The sequence below is a fragment of the Gorilla gorilla genome, chromosome 8, assembly GCF_029281585.2.
Source record: "Gorilla gorilla gorilla isolate KB3781 chromosome 8, NHGRI_mGorGor1-v2.1_pri, whole genome shotgun sequence".
Classification (NCBI taxonomy): domain Eukaryota; kingdom Metazoa; phylum Chordata; class Mammalia; order Primates; family Hominidae; genus Gorilla; species Gorilla gorilla.
Genome location: NC_073232.2, coordinates 64,328,834 through 64,343,846, shown reverse-complemented (window position 1 = coordinate 64,343,846; position 15,013 = coordinate 64,328,834). Strand labels below are relative to the sequence as shown.

The 15,013-nt window shown below is 36.4% G+C and overlaps 1 protein-coding gene and 1 pseudogene across 3 annotated transcripts in view; both read left to right on the top strand.

Annotated features, from left to right (window-relative positions):
• The window catches only part of PRKG1 (protein kinase cGMP-dependent 1), a 1,413,735-nt gene that overhangs the window by 439,940 nt on the left and 958,782 nt on the right, over window positions 1–15,013 (top strand). The gene's annotated exons all lie outside the window — the stretch shown is intronic.
• LOC129525182 (ras suppressor protein 1-like) lies at window positions 4,225–5,645 on the top strand (annotated as a pseudogene).

The following is a 15,013-nucleotide window of genomic DNA, read 5'->3' as shown; positions in this document are numbered from 1 at the left end:
AATATATTGAAAAATTTAATGGCCTTGACTTTAGAAGTGTAATGAGTTTTGTAATTGCTCATGTGAGAGGTGATTGGTTATGCTGAATATACGGGTGCAAATAAGCAAATATAACAGGTGACATTTGTTGTTCTAATAAAATAAATCCAGCTTTGAACAAGTTTAGTGTAAAAGTTATAAATAATAAAGAAACTTTAAGAAAGAGAATATGTGATCACAGTATTTTTATGGGAAGGTAGGACATCTTGAAAACTAATCTGGAATTTTATTGGTAAGAGGGGCCATTTATTGAGTTCTTAGTTTATTTTGAATTTGGCCGAGGCACTGACTATCCGGTTTAATCCTTATAAGCAATCCTGTAGGAAAATACAGCATGGATTATCTAAGTAACTTTCCTGAGACCACATAGCCAATAAATGGAAAAGATAATTCAGTTGTGGGTCAATTTCAATATTTCTACTGTCCTAGAGGTTTTGCATAAATATGTGATATTAGAAAGAATTAAATATCAGAATAGTTATGCACGGGGATTTGAGAGAAAGCTCCACAATTATATAGTGAGCATTTCAGTCCAGAGGGAGAAGTGATAAAATTACATGTAGAGATGAGTAGGTCCTGTTTGGATAACTCATTTGTCTGCATCTAATCTGTATCTTCAGAGTTTTGTAGCCTGTTTATATCACATTTAATTTGATATTTGTTCTTTCAAAATCTCCTATAATTGGGTTTACCCTCCAGGTCAGGGATAGATGAGGTTAATCACAACAGGATCAATGAAAATACTAACCAGTAACATTCCCAGAGCCATTACAATCTGACTAACAGAAGGATGGAGTAGAAATAACCATTCTGTTTCCAACAAACTTTTGATTTTATCTCATTTTGAATGGGCACAAGAAAATCTAAGAGAGATTCTCTTTAAGAATTTTATTCAAATGTCCCCTTGGGTAAAGTTTGTATGGAGACTCTCAGAGCTAATATATGAGATACTACTTTGATTGTTGAACGAAAAAAGTAAAGAAATAATTATGATAAATCAAATGAAAACTGTATTTATATTATTAAACTGACAAATATGTGGCTTTATTACTTTATAGAATGAAGAGTTCTTAAATCATGTAAGGAATATTTTGTTCTTAAGACAAAGTTGGGACCGGGCGCAGTGGCTCACGCCTGTAGTCCCAGCACTTTGGGAGGCAGAGGCAGGCGGATCACTAGGTCAGGAGTTCGAGACCAGCCTTGCCAACATGGCAAAACACCATCTCTACTAAAAATACAAAAATTAGCCAGGCCTGATGGCGGGCATCTGTAATCTCAGCTACTCAGGAGGCTGAGGCAGGAGAGTTGCTTGAACCCGGGAGATGGAGGTTGCAGTGAGCTGAGATCATGCCATTGCATTCCAGCCTGGGCGACAAGAGCAAGACTCCGTCTCAATAAATAAATAAATAAATAAATAAATAAATAAATAAATAAATAAATAAAAAGATAGAGTTAGACAAAAATGAATTGCGATAATGGTATTATTACTGACGCCTTAAAAATTAGGACACTCTAGTTTCAAATATTAACACATTTCAAAGTTTCTTTTCAAGGACTATTACAGAAAACTTCAAGCAGCAGTCACCAACTCATGACATGGCTTTTTTATTCTGAATGAGGCTTGAGATATTGTACAAAAATGAGTGGACAGTTAAACTTTTTTTGAGCTGGGTGCATAAAATGAACTCTTGACTTTTTCTGATAGCCAAGAAATCTTCCCACACACAATCTGCAGGCCAGTTGCAAGTAGCTGGTGATCTCCATGGTCAGGTAAGTTGGTAGGTATCTGCCTACAAGATGTAATTTAATGGGTATGAAAGGTCTTTTATTTTTTCCCCTTCACACCTGTCCTGCAGGTATCACAGGGACTGAAATTCTGCTAGCCAACTGCACTTTAGATTCAGATTCAATTTATACTTTTTCCAAGCACCAACTATACACCAAACTATTGCTGAATTTTTTATATACATGGTTTACATGTGTTTAATTTTTATGAGTGTTTTCCCCTCTTACAACCTACGTACTACAGATATTTAACAAGTCAATCAAGAGTCACATGTGGGCAAAACTAATTTTGTATTCAAGTGAGAAAAATATAAAGTAGTCACAAATATTTGATTTTAAGATCAAAATTAGTAACCCCCAATTTTATTGAAATAACAGGAGCTATGTCTTATTCATCTTAGTTCATTGTATTCTTCCTAACACGCACACAAACACCCTTGGCTCTCCTTATGTGTAAATGACATTAAATACACATAATGAATCCTAAACAGAATAAACTGGTGACATCTCAAAGTAGTTGAAAGGGAAATAAGCAACTAACATAAAAAATAAAAGTGTAAAGAGCCCAGAGTAGCAGGGAGGCCAGGACAGTCCAGACTTCAAGGACAAGGAAGATGAATAATGGGAAACTCATAGAGAAAGTCAAGGATAACCTGGGGTTTATTCTGAACATTGCACCTCCTGTCACCATGCTCTCAACAGCAGTTCCCTGTTACTTAACAATCCATCAGTGCCTTCTATTTCCTATAGAATAAAGTCTGGATTATTTAGCCAGGTTATGCCAGGGTCTCCAAAACCTGTCCCATCTGTTCCTCTAGCATAGCTGATTTAGCCTCTGTAAGCACAGTCTCTCCTGTAATGGGCATTTGTACCTGCCATTCTTTTTCTTCTTTCCTAACCATTCCACAAGCCAGCCCAAACATCTTCTGCAAAGCCTTCTCTGAGTTAATCCTTTCATCCTCTGTGCTGTGGTACCTCCTACACACTTTATATTGTAGCTTATTTGATCCAATAATTGCAATTGTATGTTTCCCTGGCCAAATTATCCACTAGACAGGGAACTCTTTGGAGACAGAAATTACACTCTACTTACTTATGTGTCCTCAGCCTTTTGTTCAGAGACTGTGGCATGGTCGGCATTCAGTAGATATCTGCTTGATGTGTGAAAATATGGAAATTTATGTTTCTTAGCCTGGCAGTCAAGGTCCTGTTCCAGTCTCACTTTCTAAAGATAAAATGTCATAAGGATTTGGTAAGCTTTTACTTTTCTAGGGATGTAAAATGAGGATGATAAATGTGCCTATTTCAATGGGTTATCATGAAGATTAAATAAAATGGTACATGTAAAACATTTAGCATGGTGTCAAATTGTTGACAAGGACCCAAATGGTATTGACTAGTATCATTATATGACACATTTTTCAATATAGATAGGTTTTTAAGATTATGTAAGAATAAATAAGTATAAGATTAGTATATGGTAAAGACTTTCAATGCTGTGGAAATACTGAAGAGGATCGCATAAAGGGGTGGAGTCGGGTGAGGAGTTAACACTGTCAGGCATCTGAATGCAGAGTAGGGAAAGCGGAGGGAAATTCCAAGGACAAGGAATCATGACACCAGATCAGGGGGATTTAAAGATTACTTTTATTGAAAGAATTTTTTTCATAAAAATCTTTAACAGAGGAGGAAAGCTAGAGTATATTATGTTTAAATAAGCTGAAATTCTTGAGTATTTTGTGAAAGTTCTTCTCTGTGCTCAGTTTGACATATTTTAAATTAGAGGCTATCTTGATAAATTGCTTAGAATCTGAGCTTAAATTTCTTCCCTTCATTTTGTTGACAGAAGTCCTACATTGTTGATTTGCTTTCATTTTGTCTTAAGTCGGGACATTTCCCATGACAGTTAAATAATTTCTGTAATAACACTTCATGCATAACTGCTGGCTAACTATAGCATTATCCTTGCCATTTCTTTTTATAAGCACATACCATGAAAATTTGTGACAATTTTGTTAAAATATACAGTCTCAAATTGGTTTCTTACACATTCCTGTGAATTCTGAATTCTCTTCTTTGAAAGCTTCCTAGATAGCTCAGCATTCACTGGGTTCTCCACTTACTCCCTTGAAGGAGATTTTCAGTGCTTTGAGCAGCTATTACAAACTAGTTAACGGACTTGGGCCAAGTCAGTGCTCTCTTTTCTGCTTCCATTTTATCTCTTGCTGAATGGGAAGCTCTACCAAGCTCTATTCCTCCAGGGAAAGAGTGTACAGATAAGTGAAACAACATATTTGAACTATCTTATAGATCCCTAGAAGAAAGGAACCAAGAACATAATTCTTTGACCTAGTTAACAATTTTTGGCCTGCTTTGTGCTATTGCTGAGTTTGTAGTGGCCTTTGTTTGCTGTTTTCCCTTCCTTTCTGCTCTGTGGACTACTGTCAATTTATTGTCACTACTTCAGGCACATAAAACTGGTGAACAGCAAGGAGATTCTTTACTCTCAGTTATTAAACAATATCTGTATTTTAGAAGTACCATACAGATGAGGATACAGTTCAAGTTTCAGTCAGGGATTTATCTCCCAGGCATCTTTCTACCAAAATGTGTTGACCGTCTCCCTTATCACTACGCTATCATAAAATAAGTATTCAAATAACCATGGCTTTATACATTTGGCCAAGTTCAAAAAGAAAGGTTGCTCTTCTAGCAAATACATGTAAATAGCTTGAGAAGTACAATAAAAGTGCATCCTGCCGCAATCTGTCATTCCATGCCCACGCTGTTAGGTGCTGCTCTTCACGAACATGTCCAAGACTCTGAAAAAGTTTGTGGAGAGCCAGGAAGTGGACAGGGTGACTAGGTCATCTACAACATGCTGTATATCAATGGCACATTTTCCTTATCCCATACCATACAACTGGTCCTCAGCCATAACAAGCTCACAGTGGTGCCACCAAACACAGCAGAACTGAAGAATTTGGAAGTGCTCAACTTCCTTAATAGCCAGATTGAGGAGCTGCCCACACAGATCGGCAGCCTTCAGAAACTCAAACACGTGAACCTGGGCATGAATGGGCTCAATACTTTGCCTGGAGGATTTTGCTTTCTACCCAGCTCTTGACCTTCTGGACTTGATGTACAATTTGAGTGAAAATTCTCTTCCTGGAAACTTCATCTACCTTACCACCTTCCATGCACTCTTATGTAAGTGACAATGATTTTGAAATCCTGCAACCAAATATTAAGAAGCTCACAAAGTTGCAGATACCCAGCTTTAGGGATAACAACCTGATCTTGCAGCCTAGGGAAACTGGGGAGTTTACCCAGCTTAAGGAACTCAACATTCAGGGCAACTGCCTGACCCTTCTGCTCCCAGAACTAGGAAACTTATATTTAACTGGTCAGAAGAAGGTATGCAAAGTGGAGAACAGCCCCTGGGTTACCCCAATTGCTGGCCAGTTCCAGCTTGATGTGTCCTGTGTGTTTGAATGTGTCTGTTCTGAGACATATGAGTACCTCTATGGCAGCACATGCAGGCAAATCCAGAACCACCAAAAAATAATAATCACAAATCAGAAAAGATGAGCTGGAAACACCTGACAGACAGTAACAAATAAGAGGTGGACATTGGCTGGGCCTCTGGCCTCTTCTCTCACCAACATTTCTGTCCTTTCTTGCTCTGTCTCTCAAATAAATGCAATGTGCGTGTGAAAAATAAAGACATACAATAAAAGGCAAAATGTATTTTATAACTCAACATTCTATTCTTAAATACTTGGGAATTACTCTTTTAACAAGGTCAGTTACTAGCATAAGTGATTTAACAAGGAATCAAGTTTAATTGGATTCTAAGTACCTTCAGGTACAATTTGACCCAAATTGTTTTATTCAGTAACAGAAGAAAACACTGCACCTTATTTGCAACTTGACTGCATTTTCTAGGAAGCAGATAAGGTCAGATACTTCAGAAGAACTATTTATCTGCAAGGAGATATCCTTGTACCACACAGAGATTTAGAGGAATTAAAAAAAAAACATTTTGTTTAATTTTTTTGTGTGTGTATATGGTGCAATTCAGTGCTTTTCCACAAATGATTCAATGGGAGACCATAGAAATAAGTTAGTATTAGTGTGATCTTTGAAGCCAAACTGACCTCTTTACATAACTAGGCTTCAGCTGTGTAATCTTAAGCACGTTACTTAAATCCTCCAAGACTGTTAGCTCATCTATAAAATGGAGCTAAGCGTCTAACTTTTTAATAGAGCAAGATTAAATGAAATTATGAATGAAACATGCTTTGCACAGTACATGGCACATAAGAAGCAAACAATAACTATTAACCATACTTATTCTCATCTATAAAGTAGATGAAATGACTTCCCATTTTAGACTCTGCAGAACCTAATTATATTATAGTTAAAAATATGCAGTATAAATGCTAGCCTATGTTAAATGAAATAAGCCAGGCACGGAAAGACAAACATCGCATGTTCTCACTTATCTGTGAAAACTAAAAATTAAAAGCAGTTGAACTCATGGAGATAGAGAGTAGAAGAATGGTTACCAGAGGCTGGGAAGGGTAGTAGCGGGGGGATGGTTAATGGGTACGAAAAATAGTTAGAAAGAATAAATAAGACCTAGTATTTGCTAGCACAACAGGGTGACTATAGTAAAAATTAATGTAATTGTTCATTTTAAAATGACTAAAAGAGTATATTTGGATTGCTTGAAACACAAAAGATAAACGCTTGAGGTGATGGACACCCTACTTACCCTGATGTGATTATTATGCATTGCATGCCTGGATCAAAATATCTCACGTGACCCATAGATACATACACTTATTATGTACCCTCAAAAATTAAAAATTAAAAAAATAAATGCTAGTAAGCCACAGATGGTAAGTCTTAGGAAATCTTGCATCACATTAAATTCTGTTTCTCACACAGTCTTTGTCATCCAGTGTATATTTTGCATTTCTAGCACATCTCAATTAGATTAACCTCATTTCAAGTTCTCAATTGCTATGTGAAGCCACCATATTCGACAGTTCAGGATTGTGCAATTTCCACCTTCCCATTCCCAGTTGAGTAATTCTTATCTGGAGATGATCTCAGCTGGAAAAAGGGAATCTCTGCATTTTGCTTGTCAGTCCTGAGGCCAGTGACAGCTGTGCTTTTCTACGTTACTAAAAGAAGGTTTGGCATCAATGTTTAAAAAAATACAAAAAAGTGCATCTCTCATCCTGAGAGTCAACTTGAGCAAATGCAATCAGTCAGTCTTTCTCTAACCCTTGTGTAAATCTGGAATGTGTTTCTTTCTGCAGTTTGACATGAGACCGGTCTCTAGATTGTAAAAATCAAACAAAACTGTCTGACCCTGAAATTGATTCTGCAGCCTTTCCAAGTCCAAGGACTTGCTTCCCTGGGCAATTGTGAGGCTCTCATTTTAGTGCCTTGGAGAAGCAGAGAAAATACAGATACAGACAGAACGAGATAATAGTAATAGCAATAGAATCAATAACTACACTTTCACTAGCGTACGTTCTAGCATTTTCTGAGGCCTATGTGCCAAGAAATGTGCTGTCTTAGATATCCGTCATCTGATTTAATAGAATATAGTATTTTAAAAGTTGGATCTCCTGAGGTTTTACAGAAAGACCCTTATTTAGATGAGCTCTTTTAAAAACTAAGGTCAATCAAATTAGATACAGCACTACTAGCTTGCATTGTCAACCACGTTAAATGTAATTTTCTTAAAGGATACCTTTCTACCCTCAAAAGCTCATGCAGACTAAGGTTGACTTTTCTTTATAATCTTCCTAACTACAGAATATTATTACTGTTATTTTAATGTTCAATTTTTAAATTATTTGAAAGCATTTATTGAGCAGTTACAATATGCTGGGCACTGACCTAAGTACTTTATCTACATTATCTCATTTAATCCCTATGGAAACTAAATAGTAGACATTTATATTGTCATTATATTCATTTGTTAGATTCATTTACCTATGGAAAAATAGATGCTCAGTGATGTTAACAACAAAACAAAGAAAAATAAGCCACTTCTATTTTCACAAAGACACTAATTGACAGAGGTGGAACTCAAACCTCAAAAAGTTTTTGTGAGCATACTATTAGCGAATAAAATATTGCTACAATATGATATATTTATGCATAGCACAGTAATTTGTTTCCTCAAAATTATATGAAATAATTACCTTTTTATCTCTTCATTGTGGAAAAATTAGCCTAGATTACAAAAATCAAGGCAAGAAGTTGTTTTTGCTTCAAATAGCACTAGACTTATTTAGTTATTAAATAGTTCAATATTGGATAAAAGTGTAAGCTCCAGAATTAGATGACCTATATTCAGACTCTAATAATTTCCAGCTGAGTAATCAAGAACAAGTTATTTAACTCCCCTAAACCTCATTTTTCCCATCTGCAAAAGGGAAGTAATAACTGCAATAGATTAATGCAGTTAGCACTGTGTCATACACATAGTAAGACCTTCATGAATATTAGGTTGGTTGTTATAATAATAAGAATTAAAATCTTATATATTTCTGCATTCTACAAGTAGTTCACAATACCTGGAAAAGGATGCTCTTTTTCTTTTTTCTAAATTGATATGTCAGGCTGGACACAGTGGCTTCCACCTGTAATCCCAGCACTTTGGGAGGCCAAGGCAGGAGGGTCACTTGAAGCTAAGACGGGTCTAGAGACCTTGTCTTTACAAAGAAAATTGTTTTAATTAGCTGGGCATGGTGGCACATGCCTGTAGTCCCAGCTACTCAGAAGGCTGAGGCAGAAGATTGCTTGAGCCCAGGAGTTTGAGGCTATAGTGAGTTATAAGCACATCGCTGAACTCCAGTCTGGGTGACAAAGCGAGTCCCTGTCTCTAAAAATAAAATAAAATAATTTATATGCCATAGTAGTACATATCTTTGGGATGCATGTGATACTTTGATACATGTCTACAATGTGGAATGATCACATCAGAGTAATTGGGATATCCATCTCATCAAACATTTATTTTTTCTTTGTGTTGGGAATATTACAATTCTTCTAGCTATTTTGAAATATTCAACAAATTATTATTAACTGTATAACTATAAAATACTATACTATTGAACACTAGAACTGATAGCTTCTCTCTCTTTATTTTTGTACCCATTAACCAACTGTTCTTCATTCCCCATCCTTCCTTTCCTTCCAGGCCTCTAGTAACCACCATTCTACTTTCAACCAACATGAGATCCACCTTTTTAGCTCCCATGTATGAGAGGAAACATGTGATGTTTGTCTTTCTGTGCTGTGCTTATTTCACTTAACACAGTGACCTCCAGTTCCATCTACATTGCTGCAAATGACAAGATTTTATCCTTTGTTATGGCCCCTTAAGGTTCCATTGTGGGCCGGGCGTGGTGGCTCACGCCAGGCCGAGGCAGGCAGATTATCAGGTCAGGAGATCAAGACCATCCTGTCTAACACGATGAAACCCCGTCTCTACTAAAAATACAAAAAAAAAAAAAAAATAGCTGGGCGTGGTGGTAGGTGCCTGTAGTCCCAGCTACTCGGGAGGCTGAGGCAGGACAATGGCATGAACCTGGGAGGTGGAGCTTGCAGTGACCCGAGATCGCGCCCCTGCACTCCAGCCTGGGCGACTGAGCGAGACTCCGTCTCAAAAAAAAAGATTCCACTGTGTATATATCTAACATTTTCTTTATGCATGTATCCACTGATAGACACGAATGTTGCTTCCATATCTTGACTATTGTGAATAATGCTGCAGTAAACATGGGAGTGCAGATATCACGTTCATGTACTGATTTCCTTTCAGCAGTGAGATAGCCAGATCATGTAGTAGTTCTCTTTTTAGGCTTTTGAGGAATCGCCGTAATGTTTTCTGTAATAGCTGCACTAATTTACACTCCCACCAACAGCGTAAAAGAGAACCCCTTTCTTTACATCCTCTCCAGTACTTGTTATCCTTTCTCTTTTTATAGCCATTCGAACTGGGGTGAGATGATATCTGTTTGTGGTTTTAATTTGCATTTCCCTAATAATTAGTGATTTTGAGCATTTTTTGAAATACACCTGTTTGCCATTTGTAGATCTTTTTTCCAGAAATATCTATTCAGGTCTTTTATCCACTGTTAAATTTGATGATAATGATTTTTTTGAAGTGATTGAATTGTTTGAGTTTGTTTTGTTTTGTTTTGAGACGGAGTCTCGCTCTGTCACACAGGCTGGAGTGCAATGGCGTGATCTCAGCTCACTGCAACCTCCACCTCCTGGGTTCAAGCAATCTTCGTATTTTAAGTAGAGACGCAGTTTCACCATGTTGGCCAGGCTGGTCTCGAACTCCTGACCTCAAGTGAAACGCCTGCCTCATTCTCCCAAAGTGTTGGGATTACAGGCGTGAGCCACTGTGCCTGGCTCTTCAAGTTTTTCAGTGTATCTCTTCTTGTCAGATGGATAGTTTACAAATATATTCTTCGATACTGTAGGATTTCTCTTCGCTTTGTTGTTTCATTTGCTATGCAGAAGCTTTTTAGCTCATTGTAATTCCATTTTCCTATATTTGCTTTTGTTGCTTGTGCTTTGTAGGTCTTACCCAAAAAATCTTGACCCAGGCCAATGTCCTGTAATGTTTCTCCAATATTTTCTTCTAGTAGTTTTATAGTTTCTTTCCTGGCTGTGCAGGGACTTGCTGGGAGATGCAAGCCTCTCTGAGCCAACAAGACCTGGTCCTCCAGTGTTGGCCTGACAGCAACCTCCTCAGGAGCCCAGTCTCAGCTCCAACCATTCTACTGCATTCCATCTGTGCTGAAACCTGCTGGGAGACATGCACCAGCCTGAGCCAAGGAGAAAGGGGTCTCCTTTTTGGTTTTAGAAAAGAGAGGGAGAGGATACTGTTACCTGAGTACTGACTTTGATGAGGTGCCAAGCAACCTAAGAAAGCTGCTCATCTGTCTCATCTTGTGTCACATGTCAGGAGTTTCCCACTTTTGCACTAGGTGTTTGTAGCATTAACCTAAGTCCTTTGGATTGCCTAATAACACTAGACCTGAAGCAGTTGAATAGACTTATGATTATGTGTTTCTATTAAAGGACTTAGATACCTATCTGAAATGTAATAGTTTGCAAGTTCCCAATTTATTTTACTATTCATACTTTAAATTAGTTAGGAAGACTGGAGGAAGTTTAAATGCAACTACTGACCTCATTTCAGTTTTCAAGTCAACTTGCAAATTTTTCAAGTGACAGCACTTTTGAGATAACGGAGTTACAGGTTTATCAGCATGGGTCTGGATATAAGGTCTGGCATTCCTATGGCTATTTAAATTGCTCCAGACACATATTTCTGAAAATTATGATGATAGGAGTAAATAAGTTTCTGGGACATAATGACATCAATTCTGTAGTAAATTCTTTTTTCATTAATATCCTGCAAATTATCAAATTAATGGATAAAATACCCAAGTAATTACTCCAGAGAATATACAAGATGCATTTTAAGTTTGCTAGCTTTGCCTTTAAAAAATAGCTAATTTTCTTTCTTGATGTATGGGCAAGAAGAGATTGGCTAGAGTAAAAACAAAAGTTACTTTCAACATAACGATTTCTTTATCATAAATACCAGCCTCAGCTCACTGACTGTCATGTGATTTAAAAGAATAGCTTTCCCAGTGTTTTCCCTTTGGGACATAGATTATTTAAGTGCTGAATACAGTAACTTAAATATCTTCTTCAACATAGAATAAAAACCTTGACTTTTTTCATTAGGTTAGAATTAGTGCATAGAAGCTAAGAAATAGTAAAACTTATGTAATCATATTATGCTTGGGAAACTTTGTTTTCTTGCAAACAAAGGTATTTGTCTCTTATTTATTGTGTTGATCATGAAAATAGTATCTCTACCCTGAGGTGTTACAAAAAATTAATCAAGTCAGCATGTATACTGCATATGTGTCTTCTGGAATATTTACCATTTAATCAATAACCTAAAAAATACATAACCTAGCTCCCAAAAAGTAACATCAGTGGTTAACTGTCAGGTTAAAGAAAAGTAAAATAAGGCTGGGCATGGTGGCTCACGCCTGTAATCCCAGCACTTTGGGAGGTCAAGGTGGGTGGATCATTTGAGATCAGGAGTTCATGAGCAGCCTGGCCAACATGAAGAAACCCTGTCTCTACTGAAAATACAAAAAGGTTAGCCAGTCCTGGTGGTGTGCACTTGTAATCCCAGCTACTCGGGAGCCTGAGATAGGAGGATTGCTTGAACTCGGGAGGCAGAGGTCACAGTGAGCCAGGATCGCACCACTGTACTCCAGTCTGGGCTACAGAGACTCAATCTCAAAAAAAAAAAAAAGAAGTAAACTAAAACAAGATAGCAAAAAATGTGTTTCTCTTTTCTTTTTTAAAAATGTTTTTAAAAAATTAAAGAAATAACAGATAAAATTGCACATACAGACATGTGTCACTTAAGGTCAGAGATATGTTCAAAGAAATGCATTGTTAGGTAATTTTATTGTGCAGACATCATAGAGTATATTTACAAAAGCCTGGATGCTATAACCTACTACACACCTAAGGTATGCAATACAGCCTATTGCTTTGAGGCTACAAACCTGTACAGTGTGTTACTCTACTGAATATTTTAGGCTATTTTAACACAATGATAAGTATCTGAGTATATAAATATGTCTAAACATAGAAAGACACTGTAGAAACACAGTATTACAATCCAATTGAGATCACCATCATATATATGATTCATCACTGACCGAAATATCATTATGTGGCACATGACTGTATTTACCATGCAAAAAATGATAGTTTGAAGTATATATACATTGTGGAATGACTAAGTCTAGCTAATTACCATATGCATTACCACAGGTAGTTACCATTTTTGTGGTGAGAACACTTTATATCTATTAGCATTTTTCAAGAACACGGGAATATTATTAACCATAGTCATGATGTTATACAATAGATTTCTTGACCTTATTCCTCCTACATTACTGAAATTTTGTATCCTTCAACCAATATCTTCTCAACCCCTTCCAAAATCCCTCCCCACTCCAGCCCCTGGTAGCCACCATTCTACTTTTTACTTTTGTGAGATAAGTTTTTTAGATTCTACATATAAGTGAGATCATGCAATAAATTTCTTTCTGTGCCTGGCTTATTTCACTTAACGTGATGTCTTCTAGGTTCATCCATGTTGTCTCAAGTGACAAGGTTTCCTTCTTTTTAGAAGGTTGAATAGTATTCCATTGTATATGTTTGTGACATTTTCTGTATCCATTCATCCACTGATGGACACTTCGGTTGATTCCATAGCTTGGCTATTGTGAATAGTGCTGCAATGAACACGGAAGTGCAAATATCTCTTCAATATACTAATTTCATTTCCTTTGGATATATACCTAGTGTTGGTGTATATTGGTATATAAGTATATATACATTAGCATTGGTGGATTATATGGTACTTCTATTTTTAACTTTTTGAAGAAACATTATACTGTTTTTCATAATGGCTGTATTAATTTACATTCACACCAAAGTACACCAGGATTTCCTTTTCTCCACATCTTCGGTGATACTTCTTATCTTTTGTCTTTTTGATCATAGCCATTCTAACAAGTGTGAAGTGATACCACATTGGAATTTTAATTTGCATTTCTCTGATGATTAGTGATGTTGAGCATTTTTTAATATACCTGTTGGCCATTTGTTTGTCTTATTTTGAGAAATGTCTATTCAGGATCTTTGCCTATTTTGAGGAGATATTAGGTACATTTTATTTTTTTATTTGTTTTTTATTTCAGAAGGTTTTTGGGGAACAGGCGTTGCCCATTTTTAATGGAGTTACTTGTACTCTTGCTATTAAATTGTCTTAGTTTCTTACATATTTTAGGCATAGTTTGCAAATATTTTCTCCCATTCTGTAGATTCTCTCTTCACACTGTTGATTATTTCTTTGCTATGTAGATGCTTTTTATTTTGATGTAATTTGTCTATTTTTGATTTTGTTGCCATTGCCTTTGGTGTCATATCCAAAAATTCATTGCCCAGGCCAATGTCATGGAACCTTTTCCCTAGGTTTTCTTCTAATAGTTTTATAGTTTTTGGCTTTACATTTAAGTATTTAAATCATTTTTAGTTTATTTTTGTATATGATGTGAGATAAGGGTCTAATTTCATTATTCTACATGTGTATATTCAGTTTTCCCTACACCATTTATTGAAGAGAACGCCCCTTCACCCTTATATACTCTGGGTGCCTTTGTCATAAATCAGTTGGCTGTAAATGTGGAGATTTATTTCTGCCCTGTCTCTTCTGTTCCATTGGTCTATGTGTCTGTTTTGTCATACAAAAGACATAAGTAATTTACAAATACCATTACAGTATTAGAGTATTGTGAATTTAACTGTGTACTTATTTTTACCAGCGGGTTTTATACTTTCAGAGTTTTTGTGATACTCACTAGCTTTTGTGCTTTCAGCTTAAAGAATTCTGTTTAGCACTTTTTGTAATGAAGTAGGTGGTAATGAACCCCCTCAAATTTTGTTTTTCTGAAAATGTCTTTAATTCTCCTTCACTTCTGAAGGACAGCTTTGCTGGCTACAGTATTCTTAGCTGGGTTCCTTGTTTTTTGTTTTTGTTTGTTTGTTTGTTTGTTTGTTTTAACAATTTAAGTATGCCATCCCACTCTCTCCTGGCCTGTAAGATTTTTGCTGCGAAGTCTTCTGCTAGCTGTATTATAATTTTTTATAAGTTATTTGCTTCATTTCTCTTGCTGCTTTCAGGATCTTCTCTTTGGCTTTGATTTTTGAGTTTGATTGTACTATGTCTTAGGGGAATCTTTTTTTTTTTTTTGGATTAGATATGATTGGAGACTTTTGACCTTGTACTTAGATACTTACATCATTCTCCAGATTGAGAAAGTTTTCTGCAACTGTTTTTTTAAAATAAATGTTCTAACCCCTTTATTTTTCTCTTTTCCTTATTTAACTCCCATAACTTGTACATTTGCTTATTTATTTATTTATTTATTTATTTGAGATGGAGTCTCACTCTGTTGCTCAGGCTGGAGTGCAGTGTTGCAATCTCAGCTCACTGCAACCTCCACCTCCTGAGTTCAAATGATTCTCCTGCCTC